The following is a 6,962-nucleotide window of genomic DNA, read 5'->3' as shown; positions in this document are numbered from 1 at the left end:
GGGAAAGAGATAAAGCAGTTAGAAAGAGTTCATGGTCCTCGTTCTCTTCACTTCAGCAGAAGAAACTCGAGTGAGTTTTAGTGATATGAAGCTGTAGTAAGGTGAGAATTGCACAACTGGTGTTGAACTTGACGCTATTACTTTAAAAACAAAGTTTGCTTCACTAAACAATCTGCAAATAAACACAAAAGAAAGGGCAAATGAGACATATTGCAAGTAAGCATGCATGCAAAAAAGGTAAGTGCAAATTAGATTTGAATATTCATGAGTCACAAATCATTGACAGTTTGAAATAATGCAAAACAGCTTTATAAATGAGGTTAAGGCAAGGGACATCAAAGAAAGGCATTGCTAAATCAATAGCAATTTGATTGTGCATAACTTGTAAATTGTGGTTACAGTTTTTGTGACATGGGAGAAAAATACCGCACATGTAGTGAAGAAGGGACCCATAAATATTCTTTTTGAATGTCTTGTATTTTTGCAATTCAGCATATACTTGGAGACCTGCCATGTATAAAAGTGACCAGATATAGTTTTTTATTTTTTCCCCCAAGAGAGTTATAGTTACTTTTGAATTTCCAATCTCCTGCCCTGTGTTGCTTAGTACAACAAAAAATTCCATTCTCAACAATACCTGAATAGCAATACTGTAAAACAGAGTAATTACTTACTTGACTTCAGTAGAAGGATCACCTGCTAATCAAAGTACTGTCATAAAATCATAGCCAGTGGAGATTATCTACTTGTTTCAGAGAATTTGGTTCTCAGAAGTGGGAATCAGATGAGTTGCAAGTGTGGGAACAAATTGCTGGAGTGCAGGGATTTAAAAGAATGGTAGCTTGAAGGATGGCCAGCCTGACCATTTAAAACAGAGCTTTTTCATTTTTCTGCCTGTAAGTATTGTTAAAGTGTTGGATCTCCTGTCTTATTTGTGGGTTCTGCGGATATTTGAAATGGAATGGTTTAAAATGTTGGTGAGAACACAGAATGAAAAGGCAAAACTATCAGAAGTAATCTGGCATTTAAAATTACTCCAGGGTGTTTGTTTTTCCTAGGGGTGATATTTTGATTACTTAACAGTCCCCGTAATATACAAACTAATTCCCTTTCTTCAATGTCCTCTGCATCCAGTGTGGTGTCCTTACTCTCTGGCATAACAGATGCGTCACTGAGTCAAGTGAAGCTAAATATATACATTTACCAATATTGATAACAAAACCAAGCAGGGATATAAATTTGGAACTGGTATAGGGTATTTGGGTTTTTTAAGAAGAAGAACATGACTTCTTGCAGTGCTGCCTTTAAAAGCATCCACTCACATGAATGAAGCTGGCAATTAACTCGTGTCAAAACATTGTAGAAGGAGAAACCCAGATGTCGAATAATTTAGGAAAGGGATAACCTCCTGTTCTCCCCAATCCCCTAGATGATCTTGTCAGAAACCAATGTGTCTCTCATGCCATCACAATATTGAAAGATTCCTGTATGTGGCATGTTTAAATTCAGAGAGCTTTCTGCAAAGAATTCTTTAAATCTGTGTATTCCTCAGCATGAATAAACAGTAGATAAGTTAGAAAGAGCCATTCAGGAATGTAAAAGGCCAGATTACCGTTTCAAGGGCATTGCATCCGACCTTCAGAATCTGTGGAAAGAGAAATGAATATTTCTTTAGGAAGAGCAAAAGGGAAAGTTATCTCATGGGCATAGCAGAGAGCTCGAAATCAACAATCATAGATTTCCTTCTGGCTCTCTCACTGTGACTGGCCAGGTTTATCAGAGGTGAACTGTATGTCTTCTTCCATATCTATAAAATGAAGCTCACAATACATAGCTTTGTGGTGTCATGACATGGAACATGAACTTAAGAGAACATGAGATCCTCTGATGAAGAGGGACCAGTATATGTCCAATATACGAACTTTTTAATCCTGTTCAAATTTCTGTTTTTTGGTTACATAATGCTGAAGGTTTTGTTTGATTATAGAGCACAACATCTCCATTTAAACGAGAAATTACAATCTCTTTACATTAGAAATTATTGTCAAAACTGTGTGTGCCTATAAGCAAAGTAAATAAATTCCAAAACCCTTCCATGTGTTTTAGAATTATGTTGCAGCCATCACCATCAAATCTGAATGCTGCTTAAAAGAAACATGGTTTTCCTGGGTGGGCTCAGCTCAGAGTAACTGTTGCATTACTTGTGAAAATTGGACAGTGGCATTACAGACCATACTTCAGTTCAGCAGAGGAACACCAACAACCTGTGTCAGGTCAAAGTTACAAAGAGTTGGCTTGTTTTTATTTTCCAGCAAATTCCTTTTTCTTGAAGAAATGAAAAAAAATGAGCAAAAAATAATGCAGCCAAAGGACACGAATCTCTGCGGTCCCCCGAAACATGATTAATTTTATCAGGACTTTTATTTCTACTTCATTCTCAGGTTTCTTTATCTTCTCTGTCCTTTGTGAAATTCTCTCTATCTTTCTAGCAAACTACCTCTATTGATCATTTGTAAGCCCTTAAGTCTACTGATGCTGATTTCTAGCCTGTGTCTGGGGATATCAACTTCTACAGACCTGAAATATTTTATGCAACCTGAAGCAGGCAATGCAGAGCAGCTTGTATAGGACTACTTGAACCCCACTTCTCTGTTATAAATCACCAAATCAGATAAAGAGAGACCTGGCTCTCTGCATGTAATCTAGATTTATACAAGGTATGTCTCTTCCCAGGTTCAAAAGGGTAAAATCTCTTTTTTACAAGAAAGACCCCGTGCTTGCATTTTTTTCTGCATTATCACCTTTGCCTGTATATTTTCCACCTCCTTTCCTCCTCTTGTGTCAGACAAAAGGAGTCAGCAGGTAGCTCTCACTAGGACCAAATCTGCAGTAGCTGTTTGAGTTTTCCATGCAGTATTTAATGCTCAGCTGCATTTTGGGGAAAAATAAATTTCTATTGTATTTCTAGGCTTTTATTCCTTAGATTTACAGTGTACACCAGGTTTCTTTGGGGATAAGGAACAAAACGTTAACAATTTCCACTACTCTCCCATATTGAGTTCCTCAAACTTATTCCAGAGCAGGATGCGGTTTATCTGCATTTTGACTTATTCAAGTCTCTTGTGAGAGAGAGCCGAGGTGTAGTAGTGGGTCTCGTGTCCATGCCTCTGTGGTTCCTGCCTGCTTGGGTACACATTCCTTCTGAAAATTCTCAAAATTGTGTTTGTGCATGGTTGCCTGGGGAAGACAGGGGAGTGAGATGACAGCATAGCTACTCTTTATCCTCCTCTCTAAGCCACACCTGTGCTGGGATTTTTCTGTGGGTCTTTCATCAGAATCCAGGAAGGAAAAAAAGGCTGAAGTCCAAAACTGGGTCTCCTAGTCACCTCATCCATGCAACAGAGAGTGGAATGGAAATGAATAATACAGCAGTCCTAACAATCTTGTACCTGATGAGAGGAAGGGCTCATAAGGTGAGCAGAGGGGGGATGGCTCCAAACAGGAGATATCAAACACTGTGATCTGCCAGCAAGTGAACCACTAGTGCCTAAATCCTTTAATGTAGTGTCTTGGCTGGCATGTCAGTTAGAGACAAGGAAAATGGTGTAAGCTGTAAAATGTGAACCTTTGTGGATAATTCACCATCAGCAGTGACCTTGAGATCATGGAGGGACAGTGTATCCCTGAGGCACTGAGGGCCCGAAGATGAGGGTTTTTGCACATCTGTAAGTCCGTAGTGATTCAGCTGAAGACAGTGTTGTTACACTATCTTTATAGCAAATTAGATAGATTAAAAATTAATAGAAATAATTTAGGAAGTTCCTAGAACATTGCTTATGTTTCTAAACAGCTATGACACAAGACAGTTTCCATTTGATACTTAATATACCCGTAAATTCTCCTTTGTTGATACAAGCAAACAGCTCTGCTGCTGGGGTATATGTGTCCTATAATTTTTCCTTACTGCATTTAATCCAAAATGCTAATGTTTCTGAAATAAAAATTAATTACAAGGTATATTTTCTCTTTAGAGTAAATCTGGTAATTGCCAAATTCTAGTTGTCAATACAATATTAGATCATGTGTGACCCAGACTTCACATGTGTCAACAAGTAAATTTGTCTCCTTCTGTTATTTCAAATTACAGGAGACAGAGACATAATCCCCACTGATCAACTGGAAATAAAAATGCTTTACCTTTTGTTATTTCAATGCCATCTGTTAAAATAAACCAAATGCCAAACTTACTACTTACACAGGGCACTAAAATGTTTTTTTAATTTGGTTTGCATATTTCAAGGAAAGCAATGCATTTCTATATACTCTGACTTCTTTACATGAATTATTATGTACTGCAAGTGACATCTACTGGAGAAAGCAGAGCTAAATGCCTATTCTGCAAACTTTTATTTTATTTTATGTTGTGTTTTTTTTTTTTTTTTTTTTTTTAATTAAAAGGGACTCCTCTTCAGGAAAAACAGATGTTATTTAATAGAAAGCTTGCATCTGTGTCCGTCAAAACGTAGTTAGGCAAGTGCTTTCAAGATAGTTAAAGCAAAACTGCAAGACTTTCCTTTTCATAATACAAAAGGTTAAGAAAGTGCTTTTCTTTTTTTTTTTTTTTTTTCTATTTATAGAAAAGCTGTTAATACCATAATAATTTTCTGAGTTTACAATAGAAGACTTTTTGAGAGTAACAACTGTTTTATCACAGTGTCTAGTCAACCTTGGTGCTATAAAGTTAGTCAGGACGTATTATAAAAATATGCACCAAAATAAATGTGGCTATAGAATCAAGTTCTAAGCTTGCAAGCTAGTGGATGTTACACTTCAACAGATATTTACTTGAAAGTCTAATGCAGGGCCATACTGTTGTCAATAGTATTGACAATATTACCTAGAAAGTCTGACAGCCTGTGCATTTTTAACATTACTTACTGGTTGAAGTTATCTACTAGGACTCAAATTCATAAATACTTTCACTATGATAAAACATTTCCAATCTGTACCTATCAAATGTTGCATGAGTTTGGTGCCTAGGAGCAGTATGCTTCAACAAAACTCTTCTTTCAGTGAAATATGGTAAAAACCCCAGGAACACTGGGACCAATGCAGAAAACTGTGAACTCAGAGGCTCAGTGTGACTCAGAGCTCCTGGGAGTGACATTAGCTCTTAATATGGGCTCTTGAATCCTTGCTTAAAAGCCAGTTCAAGTCCTTGGATAGATTAAACACCAAACAATCCAAACTGTTCTTATTTGATTCCAACACAGTGAAGCCTAAACAACAATTCCAATAACTTTTAAAACTGTGTTGGCAAATAACTTCTAAAAACCCTGACAGTTCGGGAGAAATTTCCCTAGTGTAGAACAAACTCTAGGGTTTAAATGTGTATTCCCCACCAAGCGTGGGAAACAGTTTCTGAGCCAGAGAAATCAGTTCAGAAAGTAAATCAATAGCTAGCAGCCATTTAAAGATTTGTTTATCTAATGCCGATCTTAATTTAGTTGCAGTTTCCTCCATCAAATACATTTCCCTTTTATTTTATAAGGAAAATTTAATTTTGAAGGTTAGGCTTTAGCACAGTGAAAAGGAGAACCCTTTTATGCAGCAATCAAAAGAAGATACATTTGTCTGTTTGGAGCAAGTGCAGGAGGAGAGATACCAATAATTGTTGAAATGAGATTAAGTGGATAATCTGTATGTAATATGTCTGGGACTGATTGTCCCCTCTAGCAGTAAAAACCCCAGGGAACAGGCTGAAGGAAAGATATTTCCCGAAGGATTTCCATGTAGAAATGGCGCCTGAATTGTTCCAGTGCAGGTGAGTCTTATGCTTTCTCTACTCTGTGGCAGAAGAGGCTGTGGAAATGACTCTCAGACCTGCTGGATTCCAGAGTCCAAAACCATACAAGTGGAGATAGATCATATGTGTCCACCTGTGCTCTAGGTACTTGGCACCTCATTCCATCTTTTGGCAATACTGCTGCATCCATATTAATTTCACAAGCTTCCCTTGCCAGTGGCTCTCTTCTGGAATTCATGTTTTCCACGATAGCCACAGATAGATGAGAAGTTGTTATGTCTCACATTTTGTCCTTTCCAATAGCTTCCTCTCTGCCTTTTCTCTTCAGGAGCATCAGATTTTCAGAGTGCTCCTCTAGATTCCTGAGAAAGAAAGTGATTGATGGGAAGAAGAATCATGATCTGAAAGTGTGGAGCTTTTCACCTTCAGTCTTTAAATTACAATTTTTTTTTTTAATTAAAAGGGACTCCTCTTCAGGAAAAACAGATGTTATTTAATAGAAAGCTTGCATCTGTGTCCGTCAAAACGTAGTTAGGCAAGTGCTTTCAAGATAGTTAAAGCAAAACTGCAAGACTTTCCTTTTCATAATACAAAAGGTTAAGAAAGTGCTTTTCTTTTTTTTTTTTTTTTTTCTATTTATAGAAAAGCTGTTAATACCATAATAATTTTCTGAGTTTACAATAGAAGACTTTTTGAGAGTAACAACTGTTTTATCACAGTGTCTAGTCAACCTTGGTGCTATAAAGTTAGTCAGGACGTATTATAAAAATATGCACCAAAATAAATGTGGCTATAGAATCAAGTTCTAAGCTTGCAAGCTAGTGGATGTTACACTTCAACAGATATTTACTTGAAAGTCTAATGCAGGGCCATACTGTTGTCAATAGTATTGACAATATTACCTAGAAAGTCTGACAGCCTGTGCATTTTTAACATTACTTACTGGTTGAAGTTATCTACTAGGACTCAAATTCATAAATACTTTCACTATGATAAAACATTTCCAATCTGTACCTATCAAATGTTGCATGAGTTTGGTGCCTAGGAGCAGTATGCTTCAACAAAACTCTTCTTTCAGTGAAATATGGTAAAAACCCCAGGAACACTGGGACCAATGCAGAAAACTGTGAACTCAGAGGCTCAGTGCCACTCAGAG

Source organism: Chaetura pelagica, unplaced genomic scaffold (assembly GCF_000747805.2).
Source record: "Chaetura pelagica isolate M959 unplaced genomic scaffold, ChaPel_1.0 scaffold70, whole genome shotgun sequence".
Classification (NCBI taxonomy): Eukaryota; Metazoa; Chordata; class Aves; order Apodiformes; family Apodidae; genus Chaetura; species Chaetura pelagica.
Note: the sequence above shows the minus strand (reverse complement) of the source record.